Genomic DNA, 15,774 nt, shown 5'->3' with positions numbered 1-15,774 from the left:
AACTAAAAAACAGAAAGAAATAGTCTCAACATCAACAGAAAGGATATCCATTCAGAGATCCATTCCAAAGGTCGCTGACTCAAAGACCAAAGGTAGCTTAATCCACAAAGATGGGAAGAAACCAGTGTAAAAAGGCTGAAAATTCCAAAAACCAGAATGCCTCTTCTCCTCCAAAGGATCACAACTCCTCACCAGCAAGGAAACAAAACAGGATAGAATTAGTTTGACAAATTGACAGAAGCAGGCTTTAGAAGGTAGATAATAACAAACTTCTCCAAGCTAAAGAAGCATGTTCTAACCCTGTGCAAGGAAGCTAAGAACCTTGAAAAATATAGATGAAATGCTAACTAGAATAACTAATTTAGAAAAGAACGTAAACAACCTGATAGAACTGGAAAACACAGCATGAGAACTTCATGAAGCATACGTAAGTGTCAATAGCCAAGTCGATCAAGTGGAAAAAAGGATATCAGAGACTGAAGATCAACTCAATGAAATAAAGTGAGAAGATAAGATGAGAAAAAAAAAGAGTGAAAAGAAATGAACAAAGCCACCAAGAAATATGGTATTACAAGAAAAGACCCAATCTATGTTTGATCAGTGTACCTGAAAATGAGGGACAGAATGAAACCAAGTTGGAAAACACTCTTCAGGATATTATCCAGGAGAACTTCTGGACATCTTTGCAGAGCAATAAAATACCAACCGGTTTCTACAAAAGAAAATAAGGAAGAAGAAAACCAAACACAATCAGAGGAATTGTTCCATGGCCAGAGAAGCTTGAGTAGCAAAGGCTTCCAGAGCTGAGCTGGGCGGTGCATCCACATGCTCTGCTCTGCACCTGGGCTGTCCGCCCACCTCCTGCTGTGTGGCACGGGGTAGGTGAGAATGAGGCGTCTCCACCTAGAGGCACAGCCAGGGTCCAGAGTCAAACCTCAGACCAGAATCTGTTCAGGCAGCAGTCAGGGAGGGTCTGCATTTGCCCGCTTACTGGCCTGATGGGTCGCAGGGCTTAGCCACGGGGGGTGGGGGGTGCAGCCCCTGAGCTGGAGGTGAGATGAGGGCCCGTGGCCTGTGCATTGCACCCCACTGGGCTATGGGGTGGTGCTGTGCAGTCTTCCTCACACTTGTCCTTTTACTTGTGGGGATCTCGTTGACACAACTGTTACACTGGAAGTCACTGGGGAGCAGTGTTGTGCTGAGTGAACATATATTAAGCTCTTTGAAATCTTTAGGAGACTAGCAAGGCAGGCCAACATTCAAATTCAGGAAATACAGAGAACACCACAAAGATACTCTTTGAGAACAACCCCAAGACACATAATCATCAGATATACCAGGACTGAAATGAAGGAAAAAATGCTAAGGCAGCCAGAGAGAAAGGTCTGGTTACACACAAAGGGAAGCCCATCAGACTCACAGCAGATCTCTCGGGAGAAAACCTACAAGCCAAAAGAGGCCAATATTCAACGTTTTGTTGTTGTTGTTGTTGCTGTTGTTTTGAGACATAGTCTTACTCTGTATCCCAGGCTGGAGTGCAATGACTTGATCTTGGCTCACTGCAACCTCTACCTCCCAGGTTCAAGCGAGTCTCCTGCCTCAGCCTCCCAAGTAGCTGGGATTACAGGTGCCTGCCACTACACCTAACTAATTTTTGTATTTTTAGCAGAGATGGGGTTTCACCATGTTGGGTAGGCTGGTCTCGAACTCCTGACCTCAGATGATATGCACACCTCGGCCTCCCAAACTGCTGGGATTACAGGCATGAGCCACCATGCCTGGCCTCAACTTTCTTAAAGAAAAGATTTTTCAACCTAGAATTTCATATCCAGGCAAACTAAGATTTAAGCAAAGGAGAAATAAAATCCTTTATGGACAACCAACTGCTGAGAGATTTTGTCACCACCAGGCCTGCCTTACAAGAGCTCCTGAAGGAAGCAATAAACATAGAAAGGAACAACCAGTACCAGCCACTACAAAAACATACCAAATTGGAAAGACCATCAACACAATGAAAAACTGCATCAACTAATGGGCAAAATAACCAGCTAGCATCATAATGGCAGCATCAGACTCATACATAACAATATGAACCTTAAATGTAAATGAACTAAATGCCCCAATTAAAAGACACAGACAGGCAAATTGGATAGAGTCAAGAACCATTGGGTGCTGTATTCAGGAGACCCATCTCACATGCAAAGACACATATAGGCTCAAAATAAAGGGATGGAGAAATATTTACCAAGCAAATGGAAAGCAAAAAAAAAGCAGGAGTTGCAAATCTAGTCTCTGATAAAACAGACTTTAAACCAACAAAGATCCAAAGTGACAAAGAGGGGCATTACATAATGGTAAAGGGATCAATGCAACAAGAAGATCTAACTATCCAAAATATATATGCACCTAACACAGGAGCACCCAGATTCATACAGCAAGTTCTTAGAGACCTACAAAGAAACTTAGACTCCCACATATTAATTGTGGGATGCTTTAACACTGTCAATATTAGACAGATCAATGAGACAGGAAATTAACAAGTATATCCAGGACTTGAACTCAGATCTGGACCAAGCGGACCTAATAGACATCTACAAAATTCTTTACCCCAAATCCAGAATATACATTATTCTCAGAACCTTGTTACACTTGTTCTAAAATAGACCACATAACTGGAAATAAAACACTCCTCAGCAAATGCAAAATAATGGAAATCATAACAGTCTCTCAGACCACAGTGCAATCAAATTAGAACTCAAGATGAAGAAACCCACTCAAAACCATGCAACTACACGGAAACTGAACGACCTGCTCCTGAATGACTACTGGATAAATAATGAAATGAAGTTAGAAATAAAGATGTCCTTGGAAGCCAATGAGAACAAAGACACAACATACCAGAATCTCTGGGACACACTTAAAGCAGTACGCTGAGGGAAATTTATAGCACTAAATGCCAAAAACAGAAAGGAGGAAAGATCTAAAATCAACACCCTAGTGTCACATTTAAAAGAACTAGAGGAGCAAGAACAAACAAATTCAAAAGCTAGCAGAAGACAAGAAATAACTAAGATCAGAGCAGAAGTGAAGGAAATAAAGACATGAAAAACCCTTCAAAACAAATCAATGAATCAAGGAGCTGTTTTTTTAAAAAGATCAACAAAACAGATAGATCACTAGCGAGACTAATAAAAAAGAAAAGAGATAAGAATCAAGCAGATGCAATAAAAAATGATAAAGGGGATATCACCACCAATCCCACAGAAATACAAACTACCATCAGAGAATACTATTAACACTTCCATGCAGATAAGCCAGAAAATCTAGAAGAAATGGGTAAATTCCTGGACACTTATACCCTTCCAAGTCTAAACCAGGAAGAAGTTGAATCCCTGAATCGACCAGTAACAAGGTCTGAAACGGAGGCAGCAACACAGCTGAATTCTACCAAAGGTAAAAAGGAAACTGGTACCATTCCTTCTGAAACTATTCCAAACAATAGAAAAAGAGGGAATCCTCCCCAACTCATTTTATGAGACCAACATCATCCTGATACCAAACCTAGTAGAGACAAAACTAAAAAAGAAAATTTTAGGCCAATATCCCTGATGAACATCAATGCGAAAAATCCATCACAATCAAGTTGGCTTCATCCCTGGGATGAAACGCTGGTTCAACATATGCAAATCAATAAATGTGACCCATCACATAAACAGAACAAAAGAACAAAACCATGACTGATGCAGAGAAGGCCTTTGACAAAATTCAACAGCGCTTTATGCTAAAAATTTTCAATAAACTAAGTATTGATGGAACATATCTCAAAATAATAAGAGCTATTTATGACAAACCCACAGCCAATATCATACTGAATGGGGAAAAACTGAAAGCATTCCCTTTGATGTGCCGCACAAGGCAAGGATGCCCTCTCTCACCACTCCTATTAAACATAGTATTGGAAGTTCTAGCCAGGGCCATTAGGCAAGAAAAAGAAATGAAGGGTATTTAATTAGGAAAAGAGGAAGTCAAATTGTCTCTATTTGCAGACGACAGGATTGTATATTTAGAAGACCCCATCATCTCAGCCCAAAATTTTCTTAAGCTGATAAGCAACCTCAGCAGAGTCTCAGGATAAAAAAATCAATGTGCAAAATCACAAGCGTTGCTATACACCAATAATAGACAAACAGAGAGCCAAATCATGAGTGAACTCCCATTCACAATTGCTACAAAGATAATAAAATACCTAGGAATACAACTAACAAGGAATGTGAAGGATCACTTCAAGGACAACTACAAAGCACTGCTCAAGGAAATAAAAGAGGACACAAACAGATGGAAAAACATTCCATGCTCATGGTTAGGAAGAATCAATATCATGAAAATGGCCATACTGCCCAAGGTAATTTATAGATTCAAAGCTATCCCCAACAAGCTACCATTCATCTTCTTCACTGAACTGGAAAAAAAACACCATAAACTTCATATGGAACCAAAAAAGAGCCTGCCTAGCCAAGACAATCCTAAGCAAAAAGAACAAAGCTGGAGGCATCATGCTACCTGACTTCAAACAATACTACAAGGTTACAGTAATCAAAACAGCATGGCACTGTTACCAAAACAGAGATATAGACCAATGGAACAGAACAGAGGCCTCAGAAGTAATGCCACATATCTACAACCATCTGATCTTTGACAAGCCTGACAAAAACAAGCAATGGGGAAAGGATTCCCTATTTAATAAACGGTGTTAGGAAACTTGGCTAGCCATATGCACAAAGCTAAAACTGGATCCCTTCCTTACACCTTATACAAAAATTAACTCCAGATGGATTAAAGATTTAAACATAAGTCCTAACACCATAAAAACCCTAGAAGAAAATCTAGGGAATACCATTCAGGACATAAGCATAGGCAAGGACTAAAATACTCATGTTTTCATGACTAAAACATCAAAAGCAATGGCAACAAAAGCCAAAATAGACAAATGGGATCTAATTAAACTAAAGGGCTTCTGCACAGCAAAAGAAACCATCATTAGAGTGAATCAGCAACCAACAGAATAGGAAAAAATTTTGCAATCTACCCATCTGACAAAGGGTTAATATCCAGTATCGACAAAGAATTTAAACCAACTTACAAGAAAAAAACAAACAGTCCCATGAAAAAGTGGGCAAGAGGTATGAACAGACATTTCTCAAAAGAAGACATGTATGCAGCCATATGAAAAAAATGTTCATCATAACTGGTCATTAGAGAAATGCAAATCAAAACCACATTAAGATACCAGCTCACACCAGTTAGAATGGCGATCATTAAAAAAATCGAGAGACAACAGATACTGGAGAGGATGTGGAGAAATAGGAAAGATTTTACACTGTTTCTGGGAGTATAAATTAGTTCAATCATTGTAGAAGACAATGTGGCAATTGCTCAAGAATCTAGAACTAGAAATACCATTTGACTGAGCAATCTCATTACTGGGTATATACCCAAAGAATTATAGATCATTTGATTATGAAGACACATGCACATGTATGTTTATTGCAGCACTGTTCACAATAGCAGAGACTTGGAACCAACCCAAATGCTCATCAATGATAGACTGGATAAAGAAAATGTGGCACATACATACCATGGAATACTATGCAGCCATAAAAAAGGATGAGTTCATGTCCTTTGCAGGAACACAAATGAAGCTGGAAACCATCTTTCTCAGCAAACTGACACAAAACAGAAAACCAAACACCACATGTTCTCACTCATAAGCGGGTATTAAGCAATGAGAACACATGTACACAAGGAGGGAAACATCACACACCGGGGCCTGTCATGGGTTGGGGGCTAGGGAAGGGGTAGCAGGGGGTGGGGTAATAGGGGAGGGATAGCATCAGGAGAATTACCTAATGTAGATCACAGGGTGATGGATGCAGCAAACCACCATGGCACGTATATACTGATGTAACAAACCTGCACGTTCTGCACATGTACCCCAGAACTTAAAGTATAATTTTTAACAAGAGAATAAATACATACATATATACACACACACATAAAAGAGAAGTCATATCATGGCCCTCTTCTCAATACTGTCCTCCAACTCTTCATCCAACTCAGAGCAAAGATCAGATCCAACCCCATTCCCCTGAAGCCATACCACTGACCTCATCTAGGGAAGAAAATGTCCTGTGAGGAGACAGGGAGGAGGCAGGGCCATGAGATCTTAGAGGAACTCCTGGTCTTGAACCCAAGAGAATTTTCCAGAACTATGACTACAGACCCAGGGCAGGATCAGGAAACACAAGAAAAGCAGGTGTGGGTCCTGGACCAACTGCCCTCCTAAGGTCTGTCCTTAGCAGGGACCTTCCCCTGACTCGTGAATGCTGGAATCAGAACCCCATCACCACAGTCATCAAGGTGATACATCTGTCCACTGTCACACGTGCTTCACAAAAGAGTAACTGCTGGCACACAGGGCCCCAGGCTAGATCGGCCCATGTGTGGATGGTGCTTCCCAGTAAGGAGGCAGAACACACTTCTACCTGGGGCTTGAAACCCCTAGTTGGACAAGAAAACCCACCCCTCACCCTTTCCCTACCTGAACTCTTTTTCCTACACATCACAGCAATGACCACAGCTCCAGTGACCACAGCTCCTAGGACAGCCAGGCCAGCAACGATGCCCATGATGGGGATGGTGAGCTGGGAAGACGGCTCTGGGAAAGGAGAGAAACGTGAAGGGCCCTGACCCCAGGTCTGAGCCCTGCCCCTGCTAAAGGCTCCAGAAGGGCTCTTCCTTTTTCTGAGAAGAGACATGATCCCCCATCCCCCTCCTTACCCCATCTCAGGGTGAGGGGCTCCGGCAGCCCCTCGTGCTGCACATAGCACGTGTATCTCTGCTCTTCTCCAGAAGGCACCACCACAGCCGCCCACTTCTGGAAGGTTCCATCCCCTGCTGGCCTGGTCTCCACAAACTCGGTGTCCTGAGTTTGGTCCTCCCCATCCCGCTGCCAGGTCAGTGTGATCTCCGCAGGGTAGAAGCCCAGGGCCCAGCACCTCAGGGTGGCCTCATGGTCAGAGATGGGGTGGTGGGTCACATGTGTCTTTGGGGAGTTTGATGGGAAGAGTCGGAAAATTCAGGCACTTTGCATCTTTCATGGGACACCCTAGCAGCACCCATGAGAACCTCCTGAAAATGCACAGGACACCTGGGATGGGGAAGGGAGCACAGAACCCAGACTGGACGCAGGCACCTGGGATAATCTCCTATGGAGATCATCTCCATGGAAAGTTGTAGCCTCAGGGAGGAATAGCGACTTCTGGTCCTTACTTAAGTGGAGACAACAGGACTCAGAAAAGCTGGAATCAGAACTTTAAATAAACACATTGAATGTGAGGCAGAGAATAAGGTCTGAGAGAAAAAGTCACGGTGCCCAAGGGTGCTGCAGGGGTCAAATGGGACCCCTGATCAGTATTCCAGGGACTGTCTTCCCCTCCATTTCCTCAGAGACGTCATCCCTTATTTGTCCTAGAGAGCATAGGGGGCCCTCAGAGGAAAGTCAGGAAAACTCAGGCCATTCTCCATTCAAGGGAGGCCCATATTCTAGAGGGGATCCCATTTCCCTCCCCTCCTCTTAGGAGGCCAGCCTGGGAGATCTACAGGAGATGAGGAGGGCTCCCCACTGCCCCGGTACCCGCTCGCTGCAGCGTCTCCTTCCCTTTCTCCAGGTGTCTGCAGAGCCACTCCACGCACGTGCCCTCCAGGTAGGCTCCCAGCCTCTCCGCCTCACCGACCGCCTCCAACTTGCGCTGCGTGATCTGAGCCGCCGCGACCCCGGCCCCGCCCCCGCGGTCAGCCCCGCCCACCAAGCCCCGCCCCCGCCCAGACCAACGCGGGGGGATTTCGGCCTAAACTGGAACCGAGTAAAGGCGCGTGGGGCTCTCCCGCATCCAGGGTCTGGGCGGGTCCCGCAGCCTCGGGGTGGATCTCGGACCCGGAGACCCGGGGCGACCCTTGCCGTCCGTGGGGGATGTGGAGGGGTCGCGACCTGCGCCCAGGGCCGGGGTCACTCACCCGCCCAGCTCTGGTTGTAGTAGCCGCACAGGGTCCACAGGTTCACTCGGAAAGTCCGTGCCTGGCCCTGACTCTCCGCGTCTGCAGGTCCCAATACTCCGGCCCCTCCTGCTCAGCCCACGGCGCCCGCCGCTCCTCTCTCGGATTCTCAGCGTCGCCGTCGAACCTCTGGCACTGCGTGTCGTCCACGTAGCCCACGGAGATGAAGCGGGGCTCCCCGCGGCCGGGCGGGGACTCAGAGGTGTAGAAATACCTCAAGGAGTGGGAGCCTGGGGGCGAGGAGGGGCTGAGACCTGCCCGACCTTCCTCCCAGCGCCGCTCCCAGGGTCCTGCGCCCCCGCCGGGCGGGCCCCTCGCTCCTCCCCACAGAGGCCGTTTCCCTCCCGAACCCGCACTCACCCGCCCGGGTCTCGGTCTGGGCCAGGGCCCCCGAGAGCAGCAGGAGGAGGGTTCCGGCCGCCAGGACCCCATCCTCGGCGTTGGGGAGAATGGGTGGGTGACTGGCTGCTAACGGGGACCGCGGCGACGCTGATTGGCTTCTCCAGAAACGCAGCCCCCCATGGGAGTGGGAACTAATGACCCACCATGAGTATCCTGGAAGAAAGACCCTACACCTGTTGGGAGAAGTGAAACTCAGGGGAGTGGGGAGTCCCCAACAATGGAGACCCGGCTCTGGGAGCCTGAGACCCTGAGAGCTACACCCGGCACCTGGGACTTTGTCGTGATCCCTCTTCTACACCAGGTCTTTTTGTCACACTGTCTGCCCGAATCCCTGCCAAGGATCTGTCTGTGGAAATCAGGGAGAGACCCCCAGGCTGCGCCCAGCCCCTTCCCCTTCACTTCTCGTCCTGGAATCCCCGACCCTGAACTGGACTCCCTGCCTCCCACTCCTTACCTCTCCCCTCGGACTCGGACTCACCCCGGTGAACTTGATGCCAGAGAGTGAGCTCGCCCTGGGAATGGAGGTGTAGAGACAGGGGTTTTTTCTCTACACCTGGTGAAGTTTTTCTGAAGCCACCAGATTCTCATAGAAACCAGTTTCTTTTTTGTTTATTAATACAGTAGGTAGCACAATACTGGTAATCCCTGAATGATTAGGATTCCAATCTGTAAAAGACCTGGGTCAAAAAAAAAAGCATTACGATTAAACTCTCAAAGCTCCAAAGTTTTACTTTCCCCGACTATGAATCTGTGACTCTGGGTTGTTGCGTTTAAAATTTCTTCATTCCCTAGTTCAAGTTTCCCTGTGTGAGTCCAGAACATCTCCTGAATACAGAGAAGCTGAGTTTCTTACTATATGTTGCAACGGGGAACCTGTAGTCACCACCTCAAACTTGCGAGTGCGCCATGCAGTCCCAATGCTCTTCGCCGACGCTCAAGCACTGCCTGTTTTCGTGAACTATGTACATCTAAGCAGTGTGCATATTTCATAAGCAGTGTGCATATTTCATTTGGACACTTGGTATTTTAGTAACCCTTATTTTTTAATCATAAAGAGGTCATTACTTTTTAGGAAGTCCCACAAAATGTATTAAATACAAATGCAAAGAACCCCTTGCTAGGCTCCTCCACTGCTTTAGAATTCTTTCCCCTGCTCCTTTTCCTCACTTCCTGCTCACTGGCCCTTCTCTCTGCCCCTCATCCCTCACACCTTCCTGTCTTTAGTTCCCACTGCCCAATCACTTCTGAATTGTTACTGCTATGAAAAGGGACTTGAGAATTCCCAGAGGAGCCTTTCAGCCTCTTCCAAGGCTCTTTCTGCCCTTACAAAGTAAAGCCAGAGACACCAGAAATGAAATTGTACACAAGTATTTGGTGTTTTCAACAATCACTGAAATTTCTGCAAGTGCCAAAGTTACATTTTTGGCAACTACATCAAAACTGAGTGTGCCCAGGACAGTCAACTCAGGCCCTGGGCTCTCATTCTAGTTGGATTCTGTAAGAACTGTATTCACCGTAAGAATTCTAGAGCCAGATCTTGCTACTCCACAATTGCCTCACGTTACAAGCAAATCTAGCCTGAGTCCTGTGGATTCCAGAGCTGCTCACGAGAAATCTCCGTCCCCGCGTGGATGACCTCAGGCTCGGCCCGCTCTGCCCACTCAGCCCGCAGCCCTGTGCCTGAGAGCGCGCAGTCAGAATCCTAGAGCAGCGCGGCGGCGCCCCCGTGTGGCCACAGGGCCGAGGACAGAGAACCCGATCCCCTTTCTACCCAGCCAGGTCCTTGCAGGCTCCCGCTCTGCTCCCAGAACTTGCACACAAGGGAGCCACTCAGTCTCTGAGTCTATCCAGTTTCCCAAAATCCGTGTTGACATGACCGTTTTCTCCCGCAACTGAGTGAATGGACTTTTCGTCTCAGGGCAGAGAGAGGCTTCCAGGGCAAATCAGCAGGATCAGGTCTAGGGTTGACCCACCCCCAAACCCTCGCCACCGCAAGACCTAGTCCCTCAGCCTCCAGGATGGGAGCTTGGCCTCCTGTCCCCTTCCCTGTTCCCACCGCTGCTCCTTCAGGTGGAGGCTGCTCATCCCAGCAATCAGCCTGTGAGCGCCAACCCTGGGGTCCAGGGAGAGCAGCCTCGGTCCAGGAGGCAGGGAGGCTCCAGGGAGCAGAAGGGAGAAGAAATAGATCATAAGAGAAGAAGGAATCATACCCAACACTGGAACTGTGAGTCAATTAAACATTTTTCTTTGTAAAAAGAAGAAGAAGAAAGAAAGAAAAAGGAAGAAGAGGAAGAGGAGGAGGAGGAGGAGGAGGAGGAGGAGGAGGAGGAGGAGGAGGAGGAGGAGGAGGAGGAGGAAAGAAAGAAGAAGAAGAAAAGGAAGAAGAGTGAGTCAGGGAGGAGAGAAAAATGGGAAGCTTCCCTTTAGAAGGTGTGCGTGTGTGCGGTGTGTGTAGAGCAGAAGTCCCTAGGGTCCTGAAGAAAAGACAGCTAAGACCAGGCGCTAAGGGGCCCAGGGTAATAGTTCCAGGTCTGTACTTTCTGAGCTTGGACCTTACTGTCATATCAGAGTCCGGCCCCACGAGGCCTGGGGTCACAGCACTCAGCTTGCTGAACGGCTGCCTCTCATTGCCTTTGACAGCAAGAGCCACCATGCCAGGCCCTGGGGCCAGAGGGTCACAGGCAAAGAGCAGGCTCCTCTGCTGGAGCTAAGGAGATGTTGCTCTCGGAGGATATGTGCATGACTTAGATTGGAGTCTGAAGATGGTTGTGGGTTACAAAGAGCTCAGCAATGAGCCTGGCCCAAGCTTCTGACCCCTTGCCCTGGATCCTGAGGGCTTGAACTCTCCCTGTTCCCAAGAGGTCTCAAGAATTATTCGATTAATTCCTGCCCTCTGGGGACAGCCCCGCACCTCCCTCACTTCCATACTCTGGAACCCAGGCATCTGCCTCTTTTATTCTCCTGTGGCTACCCAAGCACCCCCAGGCCCTGCTCTCTGCCAACTCTGACCCCCGATCTCCAGGGTTTTGTCACCCCACCCCAAATTGCTGGATGATGTAGTGGTTCTGTATTTAGACTTTTTTAAACTCTCCTTACGGTTTTCTATAGTGGCCATACTAATTTAAACTCCTATCAGCAGTGTGTAAGAATTTCCTTTTCTCCACATCACCAGCATCTGTTTTCTTGTTTGTTTGTTTGTTTGTTTTGTTTTGTCTTTTTAGTTGTGTCTATTCTATCTGGGGTAAGAAGACATCTCATTGCAGTTTTGATTTGCATTTTTCTGATGGTTAGTGATGTTGAGCTTTTTTTTTTTTTTCATTCCTGTTGGCCATTTGTATGTCTTCTTTTGAGAAATGTCTGTTCATGTCCTTTGCTCACTCTTAAATGAGATTATTTTGTTTTTTAATTTTTGAGTTGTTTGAGTTTCCTATATATTCTAGATATAAGTCCCTTGTCAGATAAATGGTTTGAAAATACTTTCTCCCATTCAACAGGTTATCTCTTCACTCTGCTGATTGTTTTCTTTGCTGTGCAGAAGCTTTTTATTTTATTATAGTCCTGTTGTCTATTTTTGTTTGTGTTTTCTGTATTTTTGAAGTCTTAACCATAAAATCTTTGCCCAGACTAGTGTCCTAGAATGTTTCACCTAGGTGTTCTTCTACTTGTTTTATAGTTTCAGGTCTTACATTTAAGTATGCAATTCAACTTGAGTTGGTTTTTATATAGGGTTAGTGATAGGGATCTAATTTTATTCTTTTGCATATGGATATCGATTTTCATGTGTTCTTGACACCTTTGTTAAAAGTCAGTTGGCTATAAACATATGGATTTATTTCTGGATTCTCTATTATGTTCCATTGATTGACATGTCTGTCTTCATATCAATACCATTCTGTTTTAGTTATTACAGCCTTGTAATGTATTTTGCATCTGGCTTTGTTCTTTTTGCTCAGGATTGTTTTGGCTATTTCAGCTTTTTTTATTTTTTGGTTCCATAGGAATATTAGAATTATTTTTTCTAATTCTGTGAAAAACAACATTGGTATTTTTATTGAGAGTTCCTTGAATCTCTAGATTCCTTTGGGAATTATGGTCATTTTATTAATATTGATTCTTCTGATTCATGAGCATGGAATATCTTTCTGTTTGTTTGCATCCTCTTCTTTCTTTCATCAGTGTTGAATAGATTTCTTTTTAAGAGATCTTTGACTTCCTTGCTTAAACTTATTCCTAGGTATTTTTTTCTAGCTGTCATAAATGGAATTGCTTATTTCTTTCTCAGCTACATTACTAATGTATAGATATTATATTGATTTTTATGTGTTGACTTTGCATTCTACAACTTTACTGAATTTATTTATCAGATCTGATAGTTTTTTGGTGTAGTCTTTAGGATTTTCTAGATAAGGATCATATTATTGGGGGGGAGGGAAGAGAGGCTGAAGGTTAAGCTGATAGTCAATGATTTAATGAATCAGGCATACAAAATATAGTTTCCATCAAAACCCAAAAGGGCAGAGTTTGGAGAGCTTCTGCATAGTTGAACACAGGGTGGCTTAGAGGAAGGTGAGCAAGAACTTAGCCATGTGCCAGGGAGGGTGGTGCATCCCAACCCAACGGGACAGAAGCTCCTGCACTGGGGACCCTTCTGAACTTGCCCTGTGTATCTGTTCATGTGGCTCTTTATTTGTATCTTTTAAAACACCTTTTAAAATAAACTGGTAAGTGTATGTGAGTGTTTCTCTGAGTTCTGTGAGCCATTCTAGCAAATTAATCAAACCTGAGAAGTGGGTTGTGGGAACCCTGATTTATAGCAAGTCAGTTAGAAACAGGCAATATAACCTGAGGCTTGAGATCTACATCAGGAGTGGGAGCGGGACAGTCGTAGCAACTGAGCCCTCAACCCATGGGATGTGATGCTGTGTATAGGGAGACAGTGTTAGAATTGAGTTAGAGGACAGCCAGCTGGTGTCCGTCACAAAACCAATTGCTTGTTTGTTGGAGAAATTCCCTGTATTTCATCAGAGAAGTCTTCTATGTTGATAGTTGTTGTAGTGTGAGAGCAGGGGAAAAACAATTTGAGATTTTCCACACTCAGAGTGGTTCTAAATGTTAAGCTACTTTTAAATTTGACTTGGTCGTGCCTAACTAAATAGGATTAGATGTGAGAAATGTTTTGATATAATGTATAGGAAGGAACCAAAGGCTGATGAAGACAGGAGTGTTGGAATAGATGTTCTGGGCATGAATGCCCCCTTCATCTTCCCTGTCTCCCAAAAAAAACAAAAAATACTCTCTCTGCAGCTTTAACAAATACTGGTTTGGAAGAGAGTGCCTGCATTTTTCAATAGTTCTAAATGGCTATAATTGCAGGACTTTCATGATGCTCAGGATTGTCCTGATGTCAGTGGAGATGAAGGGAAAACAGAAAGTCAGAAGTCAGTGGAAAGGGATGTTTATAATAATTTTTCTTTCTTTTTTTTAGACAGAGTTACCTCGTGTTGCCCAGGCTGGAGTGCAATGGTGCGACCTCGGCTCACTGCAGCCTCCACCTCCTAGGTTCAAGCGATCCTGCAGCCTCAGCCTCCTGAGAATCTGGGATTATAGGAATTTGCCACCACCAGAAAAAAAAAAGTAGGGGGGCCTTGTTCTTGGGTAGAAGGAGGCCTAAGGAATGACAAGACATTGGACCCAGGCATAGCAAAAGAAAAGGTCATGGAGGAGAGGAGTTCCAGCATGTGAGAACCCTGGTTCCCTCTCAGAGTTTGTGTCTTCACTCGGTTCACTATCCCCAAACCCAGCAGGAACAGGGAGAAGTGACTTGGCAAATCCCCCACCCATGATGGGATCTCTCAGCCAGAGACCACTTTTGAAAGTCAGTTTCCCCTGACTAAAAAGACAGGACATTTACCCTGTTAGAAGTTGATGTTTGCAAGTAACCTCCACCTGGGAAATTCTGGTTCATGGCAGGGTCTCCCTTTTAGCAATGAGAACAACTTCTGGCTAAGAAGTCTTTTATTAGCTGTGAGGAGATTGCTTTGATTTGCTCCTGTAGAATGGTACTCTACTGCTTTGCAGAGAGGCTTGCCGCACATTTCAGATCTCTGCTTCTCATTCCACACTGTCTGGCTCATGAGGTGAAGGTGATGAGAAGTGTCTTCAGATGGCACTCCGAGGTTTGTCTATCAGCATCATAGTCATGTATTACATATAGAGATTATTCTCTTACAAGTTATAATTTAGAGATTATTCTCTTACAAGTTATAATTTATTAATATGTATTTTAATCATGGCATAGATAGATGCTACCCAACTGTTTATTTTTATTACCTCTATGTTACACTGCTTAGATGGCCACTACTGGTACCTCTGCATTTTCTTTCTCATATGTGACATTAACATATAAGATTGTATATACATGTGGCTGGGCACAATGGCTCATGCCTGTAATCCCAGGCATGGGAGGCCAAGGTGGGTGGATTGCCTGAGGTCAGGAGTTTGCAACCAGCCAGGTCAACATAGTGAAACCCCTTCTCTACTAAAAATACAAAAAATTCGCTGGGCATGGTGGCATGTACCTGTAATCCCAGCTACTTGGGAGGCTGAGGCAGGAGAGTCACTTGAACCCAGGAGGCGGAGGTTGTAGTGAGCCAAGATCACACCATTGCACTACAGCCTGGGAACAAGAGCAATATTTTGACTCAAAAAATGATTGTATATACATGGTGGCTTGGTTTCCAGGAATTGCTATTTAGACCATTCCTTCCAGTGAGTACAGTGGGAAAAGGAGGAAAACATACTTATTTGAAAAATCTGGTTGAGTGAATGGATGGGCAGTGAAGATTTGCCAGATCAGGAGAGCAACGTGAGCTGTGGGGCTGCTTCTGTGGATCAGAATCATTGACACCTGCTTCCTGGCCAGAAGCCAGCTTCCAGGATTCAGGACTCAGGATTCAGAACTTCAATGGTCTCTTGGTCTCTCTAGAATTCAGTGCTCATTTAGCCAGGGCTACGACCCTTCCACTCAATGGGCTGGATGATCCAAGCTTATGGTATGACTGCCTCTGGAGCATTTCATGCTAGAGAAATCCCAACAGGCATAGGTAAATGGTCTAAAGGGCTCCAGCCAGCCTTCCATGGAACTCTACATAAGGCACTTCCCTGTGTTGTTGTTTCTGTTGGCCATGTCCTCAGGAATTTCGTGAAATGGCCATGTGGTCACTGAGTGAAAGTGAGGGTGGCGGGGTTGTGGGGGGAGTC

General features: G+C 45.3%; 1 pseudogene; it reads right to left on the bottom strand.

Moving 5' to 3' along the window:
* Positions 1 to 987: 987 nt before the first annotated feature.
* On the bottom strand, positions 988 to 11,167 carry LOC120363291 (HLA class I histocompatibility antigen, B alpha chain-like; annotated as a pseudogene).
* Between the last annotated feature and the right edge of the window lie 4,607 nt (positions 11,168 to 15,774).

This window comes from Saimiri boliviensis, chromosome 4 (assembly GCF_048565385.1).
Source record: "Saimiri boliviensis isolate mSaiBol1 chromosome 4, mSaiBol1.pri, whole genome shotgun sequence".
In the NCBI taxonomy this organism is placed as follows: domain Eukaryota; kingdom Metazoa; phylum Chordata; class Mammalia; order Primates; family Cebidae; genus Saimiri; species Saimiri boliviensis.
This window is presented reverse-complemented; position numbering and strand designations above follow the sequence as displayed.